The sequence below is a fragment of the Zootoca vivipara genome, chromosome 12 (assembly GCF_965207765.1).
Source record: "Zootoca vivipara chromosome 12, rZooViv2.hap1.1, whole genome shotgun sequence".
In the NCBI taxonomy this organism is placed as follows: Eukaryota; Metazoa; Chordata; class Lepidosauria; order Squamata; family Lacertidae; genus Zootoca; species Zootoca vivipara.
Genome location: NC_142595.1, coordinates 2,805,042 through 2,830,749, shown reverse-complemented (window position 1 = coordinate 2,830,749; position 25,708 = coordinate 2,805,042). Strand labels below are relative to the sequence as shown.

The following is a 25,708-nucleotide window of genomic DNA, read 5'->3' as shown; positions in this document are numbered from 1 at the left end:
TGTATGCTTCAATTCCAGACACTGATTTCAAAGGTTATCCATCTCCTACTGGTTGTTTATCCCTAGACAAACAATCACAAACATCCAACCCCACTCCCCCAAACTTACAACTAACACCAGCTTTTCTGACTGGCCCTGCAAATTGGCTTCTTGGCCCAGACACAACTGGTTGCATGCCACTATGTCTGCATTTGGAAAAACCGTGGTTTGTCAACTTGGCTGCAAGGAAGCTTCTCACCTGTCTGTTCAATCCCTCTCCCACTTAATTTGAAAAACAAAATGGTTTATTTAACATACCATATGTCAGGTCTGCATCTGTTTACTTTTAACATTTCTCATTGGGCATGCAAGATGTCATATGACACTCATTTCACATTTCTGACAAATCAATATTTTCATATGGCAGCACCTGTTTTAAAAATCCCTTCCTATCGACATTAGGTGGATGCCCTTACTGTATTCTTTTAGGTAAAGGTAAAGGGACCCCTGACCATTAGGTCCAGTCGTGACCGACTCTGGGGTTGCGGCGCTCATCTCTCTCTATTGGCTGAGGGAGCCAGTGTACAGCTTCCAGGTCATGTGGCCAGCATGACTAAGCCGCTTCTGGCGAACCAGAGCAGCGCACAGAAACGCCGTTTACCTTCCCGCTGTAGCAGTTCCTATTTATCTACTTGCACTTTGACGTGCTTTCGAACTGCTAGGTGGCAGGAGCAGGGACCAAGCAATGGGAGCTCACCCCGTCGCAGGGATTTAACCGCCGACCTTCTGATCAGCAAGCCCTAGGCTCTGTGGTTTAACCCACAGCACCACCTGCGTCCCTTATAAAACTGTATTGTTTTGACTCCTGCTCAACTTTATTTCAGCAAACCTTTCATTATCTATCTATCTATCTATCTATCTATCTATCTATCTATCTATCTATCTATCTATCATCTCCCGCCTTGGCTTCCATTGCAATGATGAAGTACGTGCAACCACCACACAAAAAAGAAAACATGCCTTCCAACATTTCTCTGATGAAAATAGGGACATCCTATCCCGTTACAGACGAACCTTGGAAGATGACCGGAATCCGTTCCAGAAGTCTGTTTGACTTCCAAAAAATTCAGAAACCAAGCCGTAGCTTCTGATTGATTCCCGATTGTGCAGCTGCACTGGAAACAATAGCAGAAGCCAAACCGGACATTCAGCTTCCAAAAAAAGTTCAGAAACTGGAATACTCACTTCCAGTTTTCGATCATTCGAGAGCCAGAACGTTCAACTCCCAAGGTGTTCGGGAGCCGAGGTAAGACTGTGTTGTTGTTGTTGTTGTTGTTGTTGTTGTTATACCTTGCCAATCTGATTGGGTTGCCCAAACCACTCAGGGTGGCTTCCAACATATATAAAAACATAATAAAACATTAACAACTTCCCTGTACAGTGCTGCCTTCAAATGTCTAGAAGATATTTGTATAGTTGTATAGTTACTTCTCTCCGTGACTTGGGGGAGTAAAATAACTTCATACCCTCCAACATTTCTCTGATGAAAATAGGGACGTCCTAAGGGAAAGCAGGACATTCTGGGATCAAATCAGAAATCAGGGTGGCTTCTGTAAATCTGGGACTGTCCTTGGAAAATAGGGACACTTGGAGGGTCAGAGAGATAATAAAGGGCCTTGAGAAAGAGGCAGAAAACTGGAAAACTCAAGAGAGTTTCAGCACAGGTTTCAAAGACAGGTTTCAAATGATTTTTTTTCAGCCTGGCCTCCTTTGATTTCCCTAACATGGGCACTTTGTATGCCTAGTTTGTAAACCTGAGGACAGACATTTTCATTTATATATAATGAATATATACAGCCTAAGTCCCATTTTCATTTATATATAAAATGACCCTCAGCAGCACTGAATTGAATTCTTGATTAATGTGCAGCTGGGATTGAATTTATTGCCTGTGAGTTAAAACTTCTAGCTTCTAAGAAACTGCAGTGGCTGCATATAGAGCTTTTAGATGAGCTCAGGTTTAAAAGGGGTGTGTATAGAAAAAGGAAGGAGGGGCAAACCACCACCAGTAAGTACAAATGATTAGCCAATGCCTGCAGGAGGAGCTGGGAGGGCTAAAGTTTGAGTGCCTTCTTTACCCAGATTTGCACCTTTCCCCTTTGGGCATGGTGCCTAAAAAGCCCCCCCCCAGGTGAATTTTGCTGAATGCATAATTTATCTTACCCTCAGGGTTCATCAGTAAATGATGCTATCCCTCCTGAGCTGTGTTATGTTAAGTATGCCACCTTTGACCAAGCGGTCAAGTTATTCAGGAGTTTTGGGAAAGGTGCACTTTTGGCAAAGTGCATTGTGGGAGCTGCCTTCCACTTACCGTATTTCCTCTCCATCCACATGCATTTAAGTTCCTTGGGTTCCAGTTGGATGGAGCTTATTATGTGGATAAGGCTATGCCTAGGGGCTGTTCTATATCCTGTGCAACTTTTGAAGCCTTCAGTACAATTTTGGACTGGGCCTTGTGTATCAAGAGTTTAAACACAGATAAATGTAAAGTCGGTAGGAAAATTCAGATCCACAAATATAAGGTGGGTGACATGACTTGACAACACAGCCTAGGAGTTTTAAGAGGCCTCAAGATGAAAGTGAGCCAGCTGCATGATGCAGTAGGTGAGTTAACTGAACTGAGTTAAGATTTAAAAGGGATATGTACAAAAAATGGAAAAGGGGGGAAATCTCCAGAGAGGAATTCAAACATATAGCCAGCACGTGTAGAGACAAAGTCAGAAAAGCTAAAGCACAGAATGAACTCAGGCTCGCTAGAGAGGTTAAAAGCAACAAAAAGGGCTTTTATGGGTATGTCCGTAGCAAAAGGAAGAACAAGGAAACAGTGGGGTCACTTAGAAGAGAAGATGGTGAAATGCAAACAGGGGACAGAGAAAGGGCAGAACTCCTCAATACCTTCTTTGCCTCAGTCTTCTCCGAAAAAGAAAACAATGCCCGACCTGAAGAATATGGAGCAGATGATTAAGCAGGGGAAACACAGCCCAGAATAAGTAAGGAGGTAATACAAGAATACTTGGCTAGTTTAGATGTATTCAAGTCTCCAGGGCCAGATGAACTACATCCAAGAGCATTAAAAGAACTGGCAGAGGTGATTTCTGAACCATTGGCAGTAATCTTTGAGAATTCCTGGAGAACAGGCAAACTCCCAGCAGACTGGAGGAGGGCAAATGTTGTCCCTATTTTCAAAAAGGGGAAAAGAGAGGACCCAAACTATTACCAAACATACCCAGCCTGACATCAATACCAGGAAAGATTCTAGAGCAGATCATTAAGCAAACGGTCTGTGAGCACCTAGAAAGGAACACTGTGATCACTAAGAGTCAGCATGGGTTTCTGAAAAATAGGTCATGTCAGACTACTGTAATCTGATCTCATTTTTTGACAGAATTACAAGCCTGGTAGATGAAGGGAACACTGTGGATGTAGCCTATCTTGATTTCAGCAAGGCCTTTGACAAGGTGCCCCATGATATTCTTGTAAAGAAGCTAGTAAAATGCGGGCTAGACAATGCTACCATTCAATGGATTTGTAACTGGCTGACTGACTGAACCCAAAGGGTGCTCATCAATGGCTCCTCTTCATCCTGGAGAGAAGTGACTAGTGGGGTGCCACAGGGTTCTGTCTTGGCCCAGTCTTATTCAACATCTTTATAAATGACTTGGATGATGGGCTTGAGGGCATCCTGATCAAGTTTGCAGATGACACCAAATTGGGAGGGGTGGCTAATACCCCAGAGGACAGGATCACACTTCAAAATGACCTTAACAGATTAGACAACTGGGCCAAAGCAAACAAGATGAATTTTAACAGGGAGAATGTAAAGTATTACACTTGGGCAAAAAAAAAAAAAATGAAAGGCACAAATACAGGATGGGTGACACCTGGCTTGAGAGCAGTACATGTGAAAAGGATCTAGGAGTCTTGGTAGATCACAAACTTGACATGAGTCAACAGTCAACAGTAATTCTGGGCTGCATCAATAGGAGTATAGCCTCTAGATCAAGAAGGATACTGACAAGCTAGTTTAAGAAGGATACTAGTTCAAGAAAGATACTGACAAGCTGGAACATGTCCAGAGGAGGGCAACCAAAACGGTCAAAGGCCTGGAAATGAAGCCTTATGAGGAACAGCTTAGGGAGCTGGGTATGTTTAGCCTGGAGAAGAGAAGGTTAAGGGGTGACATGATAGCCATGTTCAAATATATAAAAGGATGTCATATAGAGAAGGGAGAAAGGTTGTTTTCTGCTGCTCCAGAGAAGCGGACACAGAGCAATGGATTCAAGCTACAAGAAAGAAGATTCCACCTAAACATTCGGAATAACTTCCTGACAGTAAGAGCTGTTCGACAGTGGAATTTGCTGCCAAGGATTGTGGTGGAGTCTCCTTCTTTGGAGGTCTTTAAGCAGAGGCTTGACAGCCATATGTCAGGAATGCTTTGATGGTGTTTCCTGCTTGGCAGGGGGCTGGACTGGATGGCCCTTGTGGTCTGTTCCAACTCTATGATTCTATCATAGAGGATATTCTAGGAGGATAAGACAGGGCACTGCTGCAGCAATAGAAAGAGAGTGTCTGGCTCATGAGAACTAATGGTACCATTCTATTCTGCTTTGGTCAGACCTCGCCAGTTCCAGTTCAATTTCATTCTGTCCAAAAATGGACTAGGTTTCAGTCCTGGTTTGTCCAACTAGTTCAGTTCAAATCCCTCAGCAATTCTTTCCAGCTTTTCCCTCCCCTACTCCACCCAGTGAACAAGAACTGCTTTGCTAGCCCCCAGGCTTGGGTTTCTTTCCCATGCATTTTACAGACCTGAAGCTTGAGGGACTTCTCTTGTGATCCTTGTAAAAAGAGCATTTTTCTCTCCAACTCAATCCTATGGGGATTAATAACCACTGTGGCAGCTGTGTGCTTGGAACGTTGTTTTAAATAAAAGGACACATTCTACTCATGTAAAGCCATTCTGATTCTTGGACTGGATTTAGAAGGCGATTGGGCCGCATCTGGCCCCCGGGCCTTAGTTTGGGGACCCCTGTCTTAGGCTTTCGATTCTTAGGGCAGAGAAAAAGGTGGGCCTTCTAACTAGATCCTGGTTTCTCCCAGGAAGCACAGCACACCCAAGCTGCACCTAGTGGATCATCCATCTTGCTACAGCTTTCAGCCCTGACTGACTCCATTTACAATATGGCTTATCTTAAAAAATGAGTTGTGGGGCAGGCCTAGGTCGGCCTTTCAGTTGGCATGGCAACCCAGACAGCTTCTTCCTTTTTAAGAGGATTTGGATTAATCTGAGTATGTTACCACAGCTATGTACTAAATAAAGAAGTGATCAGGGGAAACGTTGAGTTCAATGTGGTTTTCTTGGACTTGGATGACTCAGGAGACTCTCCATTAGAAAGAAATTTGCTTTTGAGATGCAACATAAAGCCAGCACTTGCACTACAAAAACAGCTAGCATCTTCTGTAAGCTTCATTGCATGGAAATCTACACTGCAGCTACCATCTTTTCTTAATGCTCTGTTTTGGGAAACGCTGCCGCATGTGGAACAACCATATACTGTATTGTAAGGAAAACTGAGCAAGGAATATTTTCTGCACAACATGCTGAAATGGCGGCAGTCCCTCTGGAATTACTTCTAATTGTTAAAGCTGCAGAGGAGGTTGTGTGATGGGTGTCTTAGAAATCACCTGAGTGAAGGCTTGAATTTAAAAAAAGATAAGGCCACAATTAGTGAGTAGACCATATGAATTTCTTAGAGAGGGCATTCCAAAGATATGGAACAACCACTGAAACGGTTAGACCCAAACCTAATCACTTTTACAAGGTGGGCCAAAGAACAGATTCCAATCTTACAGCTAATCAAATCATCTATATATATAAAAATGTAAAAATCGTGAAAGTGTGTGTTCCACTTTTCTCCGTAACCGCATGACCGATCGTCCTGAAATTTTGACACAACGATCCAGGCCACTCCCCGAGCGTTGTTGGGGACAAAAATCCCTCAAATCACACACCTGGGCAGGTATAGACCTGGTTTTCCACCAAGTCAAACAGCGACCTCAAGTGGCGTTATACCCTCCTCCACCCCCTCCCTTCCTGTGAAATCTAAGCCACACCCACAAACCAAATGACATCATCAAGCAAGCAACTGAAACCACCAAGTCGGCCATTATCACAGGCTGCAGCACGGCCTTTGTTTTATGTAGGCCCCTGCCAAGCCCCCACTAGGCCCGGGGGGGGGGGATAACCCACAGCAATGCACTTGGGGGCATGGCAAGGGGTTTTTACTTTACAATTTAGCACCACTACCCCCCCAAATCCCCCCCAAATCCCCCCAAAAAACCACAAGACAAAAATAAATACCATCCTTCAAAACGTCATGAGATACGCCGGTCACGGAGAGGGGGGGGGACAAACAGAATAGATCATGGATCGGGACACATGGGGGCAGTCACAGGGATTAGCCACAACGTCTGACGTAGTCAAAACAAAATAAAAAAATTCCTTCCAGCAGCACCTTAGTTGGTCTTTAAGGTGCTGCTGGAAGGAATATTTTTATTTTGTTTCAACTGAAAACAGGCCTTTTCCAGCAACAAGGCCCAATGAATAGGGAGCAGGGATACATAAAGGGTCAGAACAGGGTGGGGGGAGACACAGGGATGAAACCTGCCCTCTCCACAGTATCTCGCCTCAACTCAGGGGGACTCTGAGGCTCAGGGGGATCTGAAGGGGGGCTATTACCTTCCATTTCACATATACTACGACTGAATGCAACCCTCTGCATCTTTTTTTAAAAAAACAACCATGCACTTTCTCTCCCCAGTTTAAGTTCTCAGATATTTGCAGTGCCCAATTCCCCCCCCTCAATTTACAATCCCCTACCTTCCCCTTGCCATTTCTTGGTTTTTTTATGGAACTGAACAACTCGGGTGCTTCAGAACGCGCCTTCTGTTGCCAGGCCCTTACAGGGCCCGGGCCAGGTAGATAAGATAATGTGGCCGTTTTTAACCCTTTTGTTACTTTTTTCATTTTACTGATTGTGAATATGCTGACCAGGGCCCCCTTTGGATTCGGAGGCCCGCACCAAGTGGCCCATATGACCCCCCCTCCTTCTGTCTGGGTCTGTCTGTTGCTACAGGGCTGTGGGGCTTCGCTATTTGACACACACACACCCCCGGTCGGGATTTTAAAAGTAGTTCTCTGGGTCCCAGGGCGCATCATCACCCCCGATCCTTATTCTAAATATACAGAAATGTTCACGATGCGTGTGCAGGGGCCAATGTATGGAGATACAAGGGGGAGGGGACAACAGAGGGCTCAGACAAAAGTAAATACTGGGAAATGAAACCCAGAAACTGACAGTTCTTTCTCCAAGGGTGGGGGCCAATGTAGGAAGATACCGGGGGTAGGGGCCAACACTCCCCAGGGACAACAGAAGGCACAGACAAAAGTGCATGCTGGGAAATAGAACCTAGAAGCTGACAGTTCCTTTTCGAAGGGTGGGGGCCAAAGGTATGGAGGGGGCAGGATACATCATGGATCAGGACAGGGTGGGTGGGGGATCACAAGAAAGAACCACAGCAACGCGTGGCCGGGTCAGCTAGTGAGTATATAAAGCCTTTGACAACTTTACCTATAAGATCACCCACTCAACTGCTTCAATCGATGCCACATAATACCCATTCCATAAGAACTCGATCGTTTAATGTGGCAGCAACTGCACTGTGGAAGCCCTGCGTATTGAATCTGAGATCAAGCAGGCGCCTGCTGAAAACATTCTTGTTTAAACAAGTCAGATGTTAGAAAGTTGAGGTGTATTTTAACCTGCTGTAGTATTTTAACTTGCGTCTTTTAAAGTAAGGTCATTTGTATCTTGGTTTTATAGTTTTCTCTTTTTGTAAACCATTTTGAGGGGGTTTTTAACAATCAAGCTGTATATAAATTTTATTAAATCTCTCTTCAGAACAGTAACTTGCATCCAAATTCCTGCTAAATGATGCTGTAAGCGGTCAACTGGCCAGTTAAATATTCTCTCTCTCTCTCTCTCTCTCTCTCTCTCTCTCTCTCTCTCTCTCTCTCACTCAACACTGGATCATCAACATCTATTTTTTACAAACAACACTACATCTTTAAAGTTCACTTTAAAGTTCACTTGGAAGTGGAAGTAGTTCTTTCACCTTTGTGAAAATTCATATGGATTTAAAAACTGATTATACATGGACCCCACCTTTTCTCAAGGTTTTGAGATTGGCATACATCAAGATTATTACATTACATCATCTAAGGAAGTGTGAAGAGGTCAAGTCACCCAGTAAGCAATATGACTGAGTGAAGATTTTAATCCAGGTTTCCTTCATTTAAGTCCAACTCTCGGTCTACTACACCAGATTGACTCTCATTGATTATTTACTGAATCTGTTTGTTGGGTTGAGCTGTTCAACAATGTTCAAACATTTAAAAATAGGATCCACATGCCTTCCACCCTAGCATGACTGAAGAATTAAAAATCTTGCACAAAACCAGTTGTAACTGGTTCCAAAAGTGGTGTGTTCTACATTTTCAAATGCCATGGCCCTGTTTTAATAAATTACTTCCTTGCTTCCAGAACCTCGTTATGCAAGCTGAAAGGAGCATACAGAAAATAGTTGTCCCTGAATCTGGGAATTCTTAATTATCACGAACTGAGTTAATAAGCACAGAGTAGACCTATTGGGGTGGCAATCTCTTAAGGTCAGAGCAACTAAACAGCTTTTCAAACAAGTCATTGTCACTATCAATGTTTCTTGATGCAGCATTTGAAAATGCACTCATTGTATATGCCAGCCGCTAAGCCATGGCTTGCTGCTTGACAAAAAAGGAGAAAAATAAGATGCTTTTTCTACATTTATATAACAAGCCAACATTCTTTCACATTCCTGTTTCTCCTGTATACAGTTCTTTATCTGCGTTTCATTTATACTCCTAATGGAATAGAAATTCTACGTGGGAGATAAGCTTTGTTGACCCAGTTTCTGTTTGAAAGGAGGTACCTAGCTGAGAATCTCTCTCATAAATGATACTGCACTATTATTTATGAGAATAACGAAGACTTTGAACCAATATTAAAGGATCAAACATCAACAGAAAACCTAGATTGGTTAGGTGTTATATGTTGACTAGGCCTTCTTAAAATGGATAGCGATTCTCTGCATTTGCATTTTAAAGCACTCCACAGGAAGGATCATCTCCCTGAGATTATACCACATCAAAAGACTTGCAATTAATATGATTTGCATAACAGTAATTCTACACATAAAAAACCTTTTGGGTTTTAAGTCAGATTGTTTAAGTAGGAAACTCTCTCAAGGGAAAATGAATGTAGGCATATGAACTTGAAAACCACTTTCCATGTAATAAAATGGTTGCCCTTGTTATTTTTTGCAGCATTTAAATTGGTCATTTAAAAGATCTTGACGTGCACCATCGATGAAATTGAACATCACAAACAAACCACTCTCTGATCCTAATCCTTTTTTATTTTAAAACATTTATAGGATGCCTTTAAGAGTAAAGACTCTCTCTAAATGGCTTCCACAATAAAATATTAAATACTAACAACCAACATTTTCTCACACTAACAAAATCAGCAGTAAGACAGATCCCGGCCCAAACTCAATTCCAGTGCATAGCTATATACCCAGAGACTATCAGGAACAATATAATAACAGAATGCAGCTATTTTTAGGGAAAGGCAAGTGACCAGTAAAGTCGAGGCTGTCAGAACTCAGCTGGTAATGAATTCCAGAGCAAAGGACACTCAATGGAGAATATCCTCTCACTAGTTACAGGTAGGTAGCCGTGTTGGTCTGAGTGGAAGCAAAATAAAAAAATTCCTTCAGTAGCACCTTAAAGACCAACTAAGTTTTTATTTTGGTATGAGCTTTCGTGTGCATGCACACTTCTTCAGATACCATTAAGTGTGCATGCACACGAAAGCTCACACCAAAATAAAAACTTAGTTGGTCTTTAAGGTACTACTGAAGGAATTTTTTAATCCTCTCACTAGTACCTGCTATCTCAATTACTCTTGGAGGTGGATTGAGGAAGCTGCCACTTGTATTGAGTGGTACTTCAGATACCTCTGGCACAAACCATTTAAGTCCTTAAAGTTTAAAGGTTGGAAACAGCACTTTAAACTGACCTTTGAAATGCACTGGCAAGCATTACAGCTGGTATACAGATGGTGTTACACGATTCACAGGACTATAGGAAGCTGCCATATACCAGTGGTCCATCTGCTGCAGTATTTACTCTGTATCGCTCTCTAGTTTTCATGTATGAGTCTCTCGCAAATCTACCTGGAGATGTCAGAGATCAAATCTGGAAACTTTCTGAGCTATTTGACTGACCTGCCCCCCCCCCGCTAGTCAGCTATAATTTCCAAATTGTCTTTAAAGACAGGACAGTCTGGAGTGCATTATAGTCATATAGTCATCTCCAGTGAGCACTCAGGGCTGATTTCCTTCAGAATGGATAGGTTTTATCTTCTTGCAGTCCTTGAGAGTCCCATGGACTGCAAGAAGATCAAACCTATCCATTCTGATAGAAATCAGCCCTGAGTGCTCCCTGGAAGGACAGATCCTGAAGCTGAGGCTCCAATACTTTGGCCACCTTATGAGAAGATAAGACTCCCTGGAAAAGACCCTGATGTTGGGAAAGATTGAGGGCACAAAGAGAAGGGGACGACAGAGGACAAGATGGTTGGACAGTGTTCTCGAAGCTACGAACATGAATTTGACCAAACTGCGGGAGGCAGTGCAAGACAGGAGTGCCTGGCGTGCTCTGGTCGATGGGGTCACGAAGAGTCGGACACGACTAATCGACTAAACAACAACAACAACATCTGGGACATGGATCAGAGGAGCTCTCCTGACACGGCTGCAGTTGACACATCAGCCTAAGCAGCGGAAATGTACTCCCAGCCACCGCTGCCACCTGAGCTTCCACAGTTAGCACCAAATCTTGTAGAACTCCTGAACTGCGCACTTGGAGGGAGTGCAACCCTGTCTAAGATCAGGTGCAAAGCACTTTCTGGGGCATGATGTCTTCCTAAGTCTGTACTTGCAGTGCATTCACTTTGTCTGGATTAAACCTCAGCTTGTTCACCCTTATCTGCTCCTGCATTGCCTCCAGGCACAGATTCAGAATTCTTACAGTGTCCTGTCCCAGGGATTAGAAGATAGAAACAAGAGGCAGAGTCGAGTGTCTCATGTTTCTGCCCCCCAGGAGACAGTTATCCCCCTCAGTAGATGGTACAAATTCATCAGCTAACTAGGCAATATAAGATCTACTGCGAAGGGGAGTGTACCTGTCTCTCCTTCAGACAGAATTTACACTCACATGCACAAGAATTTAAAAGAAAAAAAGACATGAGAGGCAGTCTTTATAAAAATTTAATTTACCTCAACCGATATTTACATATAAACAAATGGTATCAGAGCATAGAACAAAAGGAAGAACACAATGTATAGTGAGTACTGTCCTCAACTCGGAGTTTGAGCTGGAATTTCAGGGTTGTAGGGGCCACCCCTCCATGATGGGAGCACTATATTTAGCAACAAAAGTTCCCCATATGCCCTGAAGAACATTCCATGGTGGTCTATTCCTCTGTTCAAGGCAGATATATATATTTCCAGTGGTAATGATTTATAAAATCATTAACATTATATAACAAACAATCCTGAACAATATGCCATTCCTGAGTTGTCTAGAGGTATGCTGCATTGTTACCAGCCCTTAAAAAAAAAACAACCCGAAACCCCTCTGCTTCACATGATATTCAGGGAACACAACAATTCTCCACACACCTTTTCTGCAAGCCTGAGCTGGGTGTACTTATGTTAACGTCCCTGCCTGCATTTAGCTGTTAATGTGCAACAGTAAACTCAACAATTAGGAAACTCCAGAGGAACTGCACCATCTGTTCTTTTATCTCAATAACCCCAAGAGAGCTAGCCTTTTGTAAAAATCTGTGCACTGCATTAGGAAGCCAATGTTCCGACTCTCTAGTGACAGAAAATGGAAAGCAAAGAATTCAGCCAAGAATCTCTTCAGAACCATGAAGAACCAGGGAGTCATTTGGGGAGTGTGGGGAGACCTCACTCCAGTCTCCCTCCCTCCCTCCTCTATGTTTCAGAATAGATGTGAAGGCATATTCCGCAGGAGCAACAAACTACCTCTCAAGCCAACCCACATCCTCCACACTGAATGTTCTTATACATACTGTATATTAGGCACACACACAAAGAGAACAAATGATACCTTTGGGGTTTTTTTTTTTAAAAAAAACCCCACCACACACAGTGCCACTTCAACTTCTATTGGTCTCAGTCCTATTGTTACTCTGAGGTATGAAGCAAAAAGTCAGAAGAAATGATCTTAATATGCAATGGTATATTCTCCTAAAAAGGAAAGCGTGTTGAACCTGTGAGCAGAAAAACAAATTATATAAGAAAGAACCTGCAGCCCAGGATGGGCAAGGAGGTGGTTGGAGAAGACCTAGCTACTTTGGACCAGCTCATGTTTCCAGACTCAGGGGAGTCAAGTCTCTGCTGAAGGAGCCACTGTCTGCAATCTTTGAGACTTGTAGGAGAATGGATGAGGTTCTGTTATGTAGAACAGCAGTTCTCCAACTCTGGTGTAAGGACAGTCCACCAGCTTCAATCTGGTGGTCTATAGCCTATCTCTAAAATTACAGTTAAAAGTCATACAGCATCTAACACAGAGCATTACAATTGCTACAACAGGCATAAAAATAATTACCAGTACCAGTAAGTGGGCTGCCGAGACCCTCAGCAATTTTCAGGTGGTCCATGGGGAGAAAAGTTTGGGAAGCACTGATACAGACTTGTTCTCTGTTAGAAAATCATAGGGAAGCGGATTCAACAGTGGAACAGGCTGCCTTGGGTGGTATTTAAATAGAGGCTGGATGGACATCAATCAGGGATGCTGCAGTTGCAGATCCTGCACTGTAAATGCTATACTGATCAGGGGGTGGACTAGGTGCCTCCAAGGTCCCTTCCAACTCTAAAATGCTCTGATTCTAAAGAGGCCAGCATATCTCCAATAGCTTCATTCTCCAACTTCCCCAATGTGCCTTTCCTCTTTTTACCTCAGTAGTTTTTAATTCCCCCTCTCGCCACTGTTTAATTCTCTCCCTGGTGCTCTCTGTTGCCTTTCTTCCCTATCTCCCTTTTAGAGACTAAAATATCCGCTGACTTAAGCAGAGTAAGCCCACTGAACTCGTCACAATTTATTTCTGAGTAGAAATGCCTAAGACTGCACTGTAAGACTTTTTCCATCCTGCATTTCCTCCCTCCAAATATATTTACTCAGAAGCAAGGTCCTTGAGTTTGTGGGGGACTTACTTCCCCGTAACCAGTGCTTTTTTCTGGGGGGACGCAGGGGGATGCATACCCCTAAACATTTTGTGAATCTAAGTCTGGCCTCATTGAGGGGAAGTATTTCAATATGAGTAGGAAAATGAGAGTACCGCTAAACATTTTTTTAAGGAAAAAAAGCACTGCCTGTAACTATATGTAGGATTGTGGCTTGAACATCTCTATTTTAAATTTTAACATCCCAACAAAAGGAGACTTCATCTGTAACAATGACCATCTACTTTATTAAGTATCCAATATTCACTCTGATGCTAAATCTTTCCCTACAGCTGAAGCATTCATAGGCAGGTCTGTCTACACACATGCTTTGTATTTAAAAAGAAGTTTACAGAATTACAGATGCTTGAGTCAAGTGACATGCACATTTAAGAAAAAAAGAGGGAGAGGGAGAGAGAAAAGAGTTGGCAGAGAGAAAGAGGAAGAAGGTGAGAGGGTGCCCCCCCCCCACTTTGGCTTTTCCCATGCTCACCACCAGCTCTGGTCATATCCACCGGCAGTCTGTAATAGCAGCATGCATGAGCCCTAAGCTTTGCCTTGTATCAGTGTCCAGTATACCTGAAGGAGCGTCTCCACCTCCATCGTTCTGCCCGGACACTGATGTCCAGTGCCGAGGGCCTTCTGACAGTTCCCTCGCTGTGAGAAGCCAAGGTACAGGGAACCAGGCAGAGGGCCTTCTCGGTAGTGGCACCCTCGCTGTGGAACGCCCTCCCATCAGATGTCAAAGAAAAAAACAGCTACCAGACTTTTAGAGGACATCTGAAGGCAGCCCTGTTTAGGGAAGCTTTTAATGTTTAATAGATTATTGTATTTTAATACTTCTGTTGGAAGCCGCCCAGAGTGGCTGGGGAAACCCAGCCAGATGGGCAGGGTATAAATAATATATTATTATTATTAGTAGTATTAGTATTATCTGGTTTTTAAAAATTACCGTAATGATCAAGCCCCTTGCCTCCAGCTCATGTGAGCTGCAGTGGGGACTTCATTAAACTGCTCCACTGAGGCACCGGCAACCACACACCCCTCAGCAGAGAAGTTTGAAGAAGCCACCTGCCCATGTGTTCCTTCTGTGGTATAAGGGCCAAAGCACAATGGCAGCTTCACCCAGTTTATCGCGGCCTCATACCCATCCTGGGTGATATATTGATACATTGCCCAGGCCTAGTCATTGATTAAATTTGACTGTTGGTAGTTACCAGTCATGCTTTGATATGAAACACCTGAATAACCCAAATTGCCTAGTTATTCAGCCCCCATCTTAAGTTCTGTTTTGGACCTCAAACCCATCTTGGAGCTTATAAGCATCTGGCTCCTAAACGCTAAATCTACCGTATTACTCATGTTCTTCAATTGGCCTTAACTATTGAGAAGTAGTCTGCTGGAAGAAACCACCAAACCCTTCTCAGTTTCTAGAGCCAAATAGGACCCTCCTATAGGATAATTAACTACCCTTAGAGATTCAAAGCTTTATTGAACTGCTCTGTAACATGCAGCCTCATTTGAACTCACCAGCATGATCACAACAAGGTCAAAATACAAGGATCAACAAGGCTTTGTGTTCTATAGGCAGTTGCATATTATTTATTTATTTATTTATTTATTTATTTATTTATTTATACCCCGCCTTATTCCCTGATGGAACTCAAGAAGGCTTACAGATAAAAATAAGAGCAGCTAAAAACATGGAGAGGGTGATGGAATTAATAGAATAAAAACTATATTATGCCTAATATATTAAAATCGTTCAAATAATTGCAATAAAAACAGCACAATACCATTGCTTTAATTAAAAGCAGTCAGTTCCCAAAAGCCTATTGGAACAGGAAAGTCTTCACCTGCTAGTGGAAGGACAACAATGAAGTAGCCAGTCTAGCTTCTCAAGGGAGGGAGTTCCAAAGTTGTCTGGAAGCAGCCACTAAGAAGGCTTCGTGCATGCGCGCTATCACCACTTGGATTAAGTACTTTTCGGGGTGCAAATGACACTTACTTAACCCGAGGTACCACTGTAGGACTTTACTGTGCAAAACTAAAATAAATTTGCATGTAAGCAGCTAAAAAATCAAAGCTCTTTTCTGCACTGCTTAACAACAGTCTTTCTCTTTTGGTCAGGACACCCTGTCCTGCCACAGTGCAAATGACTCAGTGACACTGATATAATATCACAATATGGCTCTGTCTCATCTCCTATTACTGTGGGGTGTTTTCTAAAAAGGAGTGTGCAGTGGCTGGGTCCTAAGCAGTACAATGCCCTTTGGCCAGTGCTGAAACTATCCAGCCCAGTGCTATGAGCCACACTGCACAGGATGAGGCCATAAGTGCAGTTCAGCAAAGGCATTTGGGGTTTGTTATTGTTTTTAAATCTGAAATGAAGAAACACGTTTTATCCTGTCATCATCTTAAAAAAAGGTTTCAAGGCAACTAAAAACAAAAAGTTAAGATAGCAGTTAACAGAAAACAAGGAACTATAATAAAACAAAATAAAATAGGTAGAGAAAGATAGAAGAAAAGCTTCACACCTAAGCAGGTTGATACAAAACAAAACAGAAGTAAAAAAGAATGCAAATCAAAAGAAGCACAAATTAAAGAAAGGCCTGGTTTGGTTTTTTTTTACCTGGTACCTATATGAAGAGGGAAGGGTGCTGATAAGGTCTCTTCACCAGTCACCACCATCCTCAGCTCAGGTGTTGGGGAAACCTGGAAAAAGGCTTCCTCCCAAAATCTCAAAAAGATCTCAAAAGGAGGGCGCCAGGCAGAGTTTCTACCATGTTGTGGTGAATTCTCCAAAGTGCAGCCCAGTGTCAAGCACACCATGCATGCAATCCTCACAACAACCCTGTGAGTTGGTGACGGGCCAGTCACCCGAGTAAACTTCCTGGCTGAGTGGGGATCTGAACCCTGGTTTCCCAGGTCCTAAGACTAGGACACCCTAACTATACATTACAGTACATTCTATGCTCTTTCTCTGTACCCTGCCAAGTCATGTTCTGGACCGATCTTCAAGGGCAGCGCCCTGTACAATGCATTAAAGATGTGGCATCAAGGATAGGCCACATCATAAATGATAGGGGACAAATTCTTGTTTTTTTAATCTATTAAACAACATATAGCTTTTTAAATAAATATTAGTAATCCACGTTTATATACAGTACTCCTGAATCTTGATACATACTAAAACTGACTTTTGCTTTCCTTTTTTTTAAAAAAAAAGTAAAATTAATGGATTCACTCTAGGAATAAAACACAAAATTACCAGCAGTTCATTCTCTCTTGCATTTCTAGTACATCTGTTTTAGGGCCCAACTAGATTTCACATGGCAAACTAGTATAGGCGCTTCACGACAAAATTTTAACATGGCAAGCTGCAGGAAGGGAGTGCGATCAGGAGCGGTCAAACGGGGAGAGGGGAGAGGTGGGGGGCTCGGCCTTCCTTCCCTGGGTTTTGCTGCTGCTGCTGCTTTCACCCCACCCCCCACTTAGTCAGAAAGGCAGGTGGGAGGGGGGCAATTTTGATCTGGAAAAAGTCAGAAGTCAAAATCCTATTTCTCATCCTTCCTGCACGCTAATAATCCATAGTCTCCTGCAGCTGCTTTTCATTTTTACAAACAGCAAGGGCATTGTTATTCTTGTATGCCATATAAGATCTAATGAAGCCCCAAAGCAGCTGCATTAGTAACTTGGTTTCCTAGTTCATTCATCGGATGAAGTGGAGTCTTGTGCCATAATAAAGAGGATATGAAAGTGTCTGTCATAATAAAATGTGTTTGCCTTTAAGGTGCTGCGGGGAGCCTGTGGGTGCCCAAGCCACCACATCTGTCCCAGGAGAGATGCGTGGCTCAGGCACACTGCAGGCCCTGCAGTGAGTGCTGTCCAGCATTTTGTCCCCCCGCTCAGTGGTGACACCCGGGGCTGCCCACCCCCAGTGCACCCCCTTCCTCCAGTTTCTACCTGAAGTCACGTTTGGAGGCCTGGCAAGGCCTCTGACACTCTGTGGGAGGTTGTGTTGGGGCTCTGACAAGTAGAAACCACAAGCACCCACACATTTTCTGTGGCCCCCTACACCTGCCGCCTATGAAAGTAGGGTCTTACTTTGTCACAACAGCCATCTTTCCAAAAGCATGAAATGGTTTTACACCAGGAAGGCAAAGACCAGCAGGAACAAGTCACTGGGCACCATGCATGCCTTCACCATGTTGCCAGCATATAAACAGCTTGCTTCACTTCAATATGAATTTAAAAAGAATTCCATTCCATTCCAAAGAAAGACTGAGTTTAAATTATTCAATCTGCAACTTGTTTAAAACAAACAACTTAAGCACCACTGATTATAGCAGCAGTGCAACAATGAAAGCAGCACCTTTACTGTTTGTGAAACCAGATATACGATTATAGAATCACATTTTTAGTACAGGGATGGAACTGATCTAACCTTCTAAACAACTGTGTTAAGATTATAATTCTGGATGAGGCCATAGTACTACTTGAGTTTCATCCATTCTGAGCTTCTGTTCTTAGTTGGGTTGGGTTTTTTTGTTTTCGTTTTGTGTGTGTGCGTTTTATATCTGAAGCCCCAAGTCATTAAAGCTGGGAAAGCACTAATGTAGCCAATAAAATTGATTAGAAAGAATGGACAGGGTGGGCAGAGTACATTAGGAACAAATGCGAGAAACCAGTGGGGAGACCAGGTTGCTTCTTTCATACATACTATGAGAGCCAAGAGCAAACACCTAGGGAGGATCTAATTTAGCTAGCCCAGCCTAATGTGGCATTAGTGGCTAATGGAAGATGGAATTGAATTATATCAGCATGCTGATGACATTGATAGAAATGGGAAGGGATCTGAAAATTGAATACAGAGAGAGACATCTTTTTCGTTCAGCCTGAAAACATTTAGAGTGTAATTCTCCCTCTGAAGTCAACCAGAGTCCAATTTCTATGTTTGGATAGTGCCAAAGTGCCCATTGCAGTCAATGTGCCAATCTTCCATTAAGAGATTTGAGACTGGCATCATTTGTTATATATTGCTGTGCATCTAGCAAAGCCACATCATCACTATAACTAACCCATTGGCATCTGTGCAGACAAAGTGCCCTTCCAGAGAATACAATGTCTCCCAGTGTTTCAAAAGTAAATTTATAAACTTTTGAAATGTCAGCAAATTCTATGGGTTTGTTTTGGATTAAGGAATTAATTAAACCATATGAATATATACCACTTTAAAGCTGAGTTCAAAAACTGCAATTAATGTTACATTGTTGTGTGTTTTTAAATTCAGCTTTCAATTACATTGCTCAGTTCATGATAGTCAGGCATCCCCAAACTGCGGCCCTCCAGATGTTTTGGCCTACAACTCCCATGATCCCTAGCTAACAGGACAGTGGTCAGGGATGATGGGAATTGTAGTCCAAAACATCTGGAGGGCCGAAGTTTGGGGATGCCTGATGATAGTTCTATCAGCAGCACTTATTTAAATTAGAATTCTGCATTTAATGTCAAAAAGAGAAGTCATACTTTCTTTCACATTAGCAAGTGATAAATTAGATGTACTATTTAGGAATCAACCTTAAGAGAACCTGTGATCTGCTATGGCAATGGAATCTGAGATATGCTGTTGGCATAAATATGCCTAAAGTTCTTCTATGGTACCCCAACAAACATATGTCAAATCAGCCTGGCAGTGGTGTCTCCCCGGAATCAGCACCAACCAACTATGGTATTTTCCCAGCCTAACCATTTCAAAACAACAGAGCCCTAGCATATAAAATGATTGTCTTTCATAGATGTCACAAAACCCCATGGCATCCAGGCTATGCTATTGACATAGACATTTGGGTCAGTCAGTGTGCCATTTAATGTGATGTAAGGGTAAAGCAGAGTGGTCCAATATTTGGGCCTTGAGGTATTTTTTGGCAGCCTTCGGCAACATTCGCCTCCCCCCAGCCCACGCGCTGCCTCCATAAAGAGGGGTGAGTGAGGTGCTGGGCTTTGGGAAGGAGGCGTGAGGGCTCTGACAGGGCCTGAATCCTTGGCAACTCACTTAGCTGGCCCAGCCCTAAAACTGACTACCAATGTGTTCCAGTCATGACAAAGTGGTAAATCTAGATTCCCTAGATGATGTGAGATATGTGTATTGGCGTGAGATATGTGTATTGCTGAGCCAACTGGGAGCATTGGCCATAGTGCTACTAAATTAAATATACATGCAAATGGTCGATTGCCAAGAAAATCCATCAAGAGATTGGCAAAAAGGACACTGAAAGGTGAAGTCACAATTATTAGACACTCAGCTGAAGTGTATACTGAAGATCATGAAAGGTACCATGAGGGTCAACAAGAGGGTCAAGAAGTTAATGAGCGGAGTCAAAGAAGCTATGAGAGCCAAGCAGGCTTCCATCAAAAACGGCCAAGTCCTGTCCAAAGGAACCAAAAAAGAACTCAAACATTGGCAAAAGTAAGTAAGTAAATTGTTATTTATACTCCGCCCTCCCCAGCCTCAGGGAGGCTAACATCAAATATCAAATACATTAAAATACAATCAAACAATTGATTAAAATACAGCTTAAAAATTAGAATCAGGATAAAATTAAATGATTGCCCATGAATTACAACCATAGTGGTTGGGAACCTCAAGTATTCTTTAGGGCCAGCTATCCATGTTGGTCCCAGATGAGCCAATAAAAGGGCCAAAGAGGTAACTTACAGGGTCCCATAGAGGGGGGGTCAAACTGGACCTGGACTGTTGCACCAGAAGTGGCTTAGTCATGCTGGCCACATGACCTGAAAGCTGTCTGAGGACAAACACCGACACCCTCAGCCTATAGAGCGAGATGAGCGCCACAACCCCAGAGTCGTCCACGACTGGACCTAATGGTCAGGGGTACCTTTACCTTTACTAAAAAATATTAAAACTAATAAATTATATAAATAGTAGCAGGAAAATATACCCACACCCATATACCCTGAATGCTAAAAGGGATCCAGTCGCGTGAAGTGCTGTTTGATAGCACATGTGTACGTACAGTATTTATCTATGCAACTGCTTTAGCTGTTTTTATATACACAGCATTTATATATTTATTATACTATAAATCACTTAAGGATCCTGCATGAGAAGAGATGCATAAATGACATTAATAATCATTATAATTACGGTATTTACTCGAATGTAATGCTAACCTTTTTGGCCAATTTACGTTGCAAACATTAGATATGATGGCACATTTACATTCGCCAGCAAATACTTTTTTTTTGTTTCAAGGTTCTGAAAATTGAGGTGCGCATTAGATTCGATGGCACATTAGACTTGAGTAAATACAGTAATATTGTTGTATAATTATTGTATGAAATATATTACAGCAGTTTTTATTCTGCTGTTGACAGGTAGGTATATTTAATCCACAAGCGCTTAAATTAAACTGCTTCTTGCAACTCATGGAAGCCGTTTGTATTTTGCTTTAATTACCTATGATACTTTCCCAGTCACTTGAGTGAAATCAGAAGTGCTAATATATACACAGTGAGAGTTAGAATCTTGTGTCATTAACTCTGAGTATTATGTGCTTATCTTTCCTGGTGATGCTGTCCATGTAATTTCCTGTACACCACAAATTCAATAAGATGGTGACAACACTGCTTGTATTAATATTTTCTTTTCCCCTATCTCTTTGGAAGAAGAAAATGGCCAGTGCATTCAAGTTATTTGGAAGCTGCTAGGGCACTGTGATTTACAACAGTTACAAAAATATTTAAATGTCAGTTAACCCTTGTTTGATGTCTTAAAACAACAGTGCCTTTTCAATAGCTATTTCCTGCAGTAATTAACTGTCCCTAAGTTCCACCAATTCATTCTATCTATTGAGTCGGGTTCCAGGATTGAGATGCACCCATATCTAAAACGGATTGCACCTGCCATTTCTTTTTCTTTTTTTCAATAGTTTACAGTTTTAGAAAGAAAGGAAGGAAGGAAGGAAGGAAGGAAGGAAGGAAGGAAGGAAGGAAGGAAGGAAGAGGTAGAAGGGAAAAGAAACAAGAAGAAAACGAAAGAAAGGAAAAAGATGGGCACACCATTCCCTCTATTGCTGATGCTAATTATTGCCCAGAGAGCAACCCAATAAGGAGTGAAGAAAGAGAAACTGGGTGGGAAGGCAAGTCCTAGAAAAGAATGGGGAACAATGGAGGAGGCGGCGGCAATGGCAGTTTGAAAGAGGGAACAGCAGCACTCCACACTGCAACAATCTTTGTTACAGGCTTACTTGTTCTAGAAAATATTTAGAAGTAGATGTCATAATGTTGTTGTTGTTGTTTAGTTGTCTCCGACTCTTCATGACCCCATGGACCAGAGCATGCCAGGCACTCCAATGTCATAATGTAGGCTGGTGTTAAAGGTAGATACCCACTCTGAAAAGTTTGGCAAATACTATACTACTGTAGTTTATGTCCTAGTTTGAAATTCTACTCTTATTTCTATACAGTCAACAAGAGCCTCAGTGGTTTAGACCACAGTGCCACCCACATCCCTACTGGCTTAAGAAACCCATGCTGGGTCTTAGTAATCACAAAATGAGTTCAATTGTCTGTTCCAGGACCTTTCTGCTGGATCTCTCAGCGGCTTTTGACACCATCGACCATAACATCCTTCTGGACCGTCTAGAAGGGTTGGGAGCTGGGGGCACTGTTATACAGTGGTTCCGCTCCTGGGCCGTGTTCAGAAAGTGGGGGGATGAGTGTTCAGACCTCTGGGCTCTCACTTGTGGGGTGCCTCAGGGTTCTGTCCTCTCCCCCATGCTTTTTAACATGTATATGCAGCCGCTGGGAGAGATCATCAGGGGGTTTGGACTGGGTGTTCATCAGTATGCGGATGATACCCAGCTCTACCTCTCTTTCAAATCAGAACCAGTGAAGGAGGTGAAGGTCCTGTGTGAGTGTCTGGAGGCAGTTGAAGGATGGATGGCGGCTAACAGATTGAGATTGAATCCTGCCAAGACAGAGGTACTGTTTGTGGGGAACAGGAGGCGGGTGGGTGTGGAGGACTCGCTGGTCCTGAATGGGGTAACTGTGCCCCTGAAGGACCAGGTGCGCAGCCTGGGAGTCATTTTGGACTCACAGCTATCCATGGAGGCACAGGTCAATTCTGTGTCCAGGGCAGCTGTTTATCAGCTCCATCTGGTACGCAGGCTGAGTCCCTACCTGCCCGCAGACTGTCTAGCAAGAGTGGTGCATGCTCTAATTATCTCTCGCTTGGACTACTGCAATGCACTCTACGTGGGGCTACCTTTGAAGGTGACCGGGAAACTACAACTCACCCAGAATGCGGCAGCTAGACTGGTGACTGGGAGCGGCCGCCGAGACCACATAACACCGGTCCTGAAAGACCTACATTGGCTCCCAGTACGTTTCCGAGCACAATTCAAAATGTTGGTGTTGACCTTTAAAGCCCTAAATGGCCTCAGTCCAGTATACCTGAAGGAGCGTCTCCACCCCCATCGTTCTGCCCGGACACCGAGGTCCAGCGCCGAGGGTCTTCTGGTGGTTCCCTCGCTACGAGAAGCCAAGTTACAGGGAACCAGGCAGAGGGCCTTCTCGGTAGTGGCACCCACCCTGTGGAATGCCCTCCCACCAGAGGTCAAAGAGAACAACAATTACCAGACCTTTAGAAGGCATCTCAAGGCAGCCCTCTTTAGGGAAGCTTTTAATGTTTGATTTCTGTATTTTAATGTTTTGTTGGAAGCCGCCCAGAGTGGCTGGGGGAACCCGGCCAGATGGGCGGGGTATAAATAATAAATTATTATTATTATTATTATTATTATTATTATTATTATTATTATTATTATTTCCTGGTCCTCACTGGTCGGTTGTTACCTAGATCTTCTTTTTTCTCTTTTGAAGATGTGGACAACATATGCCTGCCTCCAGTGTGTGCAGTGCTACACACAATTTATGAAACAAGCAATTGCATTCCACATTCAGGATGGAGTGGTCACTTGTTGCCTTCTTCGTTTCTAAGTGGCAAGTTGGGTTTTACATTTATTTATTTAAATTATTTATTAGCTGCTCCTAAGCAGAAGCTCATATAGCAGATTGCAAGAATAATATCCACAATAAATACCAATGAATAAAACAGATCACACTGCAGATAAGATTCCATCAAGAAACAAGCTAACTAAAAGGCCCAGACAGTTAAGAAGCATTTCACCTGGCACTGAAAAGAAAGAAGAGTTCTAAATGAAGGATGCCACAGCCTCCAACCATTATCTACCTCATTTCATGGTCCTGGTAAACAAGTTGCTGCATTCTACATTAATGAGTTCTCCAAACAGTCTAATGCAACAATTTATTAAAGTTTTTAATTACGTTTAATTGTGTTTTTTATTTAAAAAACCTGATTTTATTATATTTTGTACGTTGGACACCAGCTTGATATACTTCTGTGAAAGTGCTGATCCTGAACATGTCAATGTACAAATAAATAAAACAATATTCTGGTGGGTCCCCCTCACCTATGAATAGTAATGCTGAGACTGCCAGTTTGGAAGGTTGGAAGGTTGGAATGGCAAGAGAAAGAGGTTGTGTAACTTTCCCCTCTGAAGATATTCTACAGGGGGCCCAAGAGAGTCCTCTAGATCCTTCTGACCATCCCTTGGGATCTTTCCCTAAGCCACAACCCCTCCCCACACCACACCTCTCACTGGCCCTGCTCTGCACCCTCCTCAAGGGTTTTTGCCTGGCTGGAATGGGCCCTTACTTGCAAGGGTGGAAGACAGAGAGGTGTGTGCATGTTTGTGCAAACTAATGACCTTTTTCACAACTGGTTATCAGCCTATTGCACCAAGGAAAGCTTCACATACATTGCTCCATCCACTTTTGCCTCGGATTCACCCACATTTGTCTCTGACCCTGTCTATCCCTGGCATGTGGCTCCCATGTGGCTCCCCACCTCCTACATCACAGCCCTGAAAGCACTGTTACCGGTGCTAGGAGGGATTATTTTCTTAGACTGACTGGCACTGGCGGAGGAAGGGGGTGCAGGGGGTGCGGGCCGCCCCGGGTATCATCCCTGAGCTGAGGGGGGGCACTTGCCGTGGGTGGCGCTGCCCCTGTGCTCACCGCCCTGCCCCTGTGGGATGCTCACCCCACCCCCTGGTGCACATCTTGTGCGTCGCTCTGGGTGCCGGAGCAGCTAGCTCAGCCTCTGCTGACTGGTTCGTGTTTCATCAGTGAGAGATAATAACAGGAAATGTTCCCCTAATAGCCTGAAATCTCCCTCCAGCTATTGGATGTAAAACGAAGCAGAGCTTGGAAAAATGATGCCTTCCAACTAGTATTAGGGAGCAGATAAAACCTTTAAAATCAGTTTAAGTTTGGGTGGAATTTGAGGGAGGAAAATGTTGAGAGTTTCTAGGTAGAATAATATGAAACAAGTGCAGGGGCTTTCCCAGAAAATAAATATTGAAAATTGTCTGCTGTACTCCTTCAGCAGACTTATTTACCTCTAATGTGCTTCGTCTGAATATTTGTAAATAAAGCAAATTATAAAGACATCATGAGTTTCCAGTGCTCTCTTCACCCAATGCAACTAAAACTCTGTAATCTTGCCCCCAAACTTCAAACTCCCTTGAAAAGAGGAGAGCACTTAACACTGCTCTATAGCATTTTTCTTCTTCTTTACTGGCAACCAATAGCCTTGTTTGTCTAAAACCTTGAAGTGACTCTATTAATTATTTAGACACACACCAGGAGCAGGAATCCATTTAGAACCTTCTGGGAAACTCAGATATAAAGTCACATTCATCTACATTTCATTCACAATATAGCTCTTGTTAAAAAATTATATATATTACTAATTAAAGCTCAAAGTATTAGGCCATTAGAACCCATGTGATTCATGGTAGCATAATCATCGTGCTTACCGTTTTATGCTTTGAGTTTATTGGGTACACAAAGGTGGGGGCAGAACTGAGCAATTTGCAAAACTGAAATCAACCCAAGAATCACTTGAAACATTTCCTCTATCCAGAGAAGTGATTTCACTATGTGTAAAGTGCTGCTCTGGCATGAAAAATGCTTCCAATCAATAATTAAATATAATGAAAGTTTGATGTTTCAGAAGGACACCCACAAAGCAGAATAAGAAAGGAACAATCTCTTGCCTTGGTAATGCCCCATTTCAAGTTTGCCCCGTTACATTGAAGAAAGGAATGAAGAAACATTGTTTAAACAAATGTTTCAGAAAATCATTAATGTG

The 25,708-nt window shown here is 42.9% G+C and overlaps 1 protein-coding gene across 9 annotated transcripts in view; it reads right to left on the bottom strand.

Annotated features, from left to right (window-relative positions):
- The window catches only part of LOC118095417 (poly(rC)-binding protein 3), a 249,935-nt gene that overhangs the window by 215,631 nt on the left and 8,596 nt on the right, over positions 1-25,708 (bottom strand). Inside the window, exon 1 of one of the 9 annotated variants that reach the window (XM_088655482.1) lies at positions 1,225-1,312. The exons of the other annotated variants lie outside the window; for them this stretch is intronic. The gene's annotated coding sequence lies outside the window, so the exon portion shown is untranslated. Of the gene's footprint in view, positions 1-1,224; positions 1,313-25,708 lie in introns of those variants that run through there. 9 annotated transcript variants of the gene reach the window in all.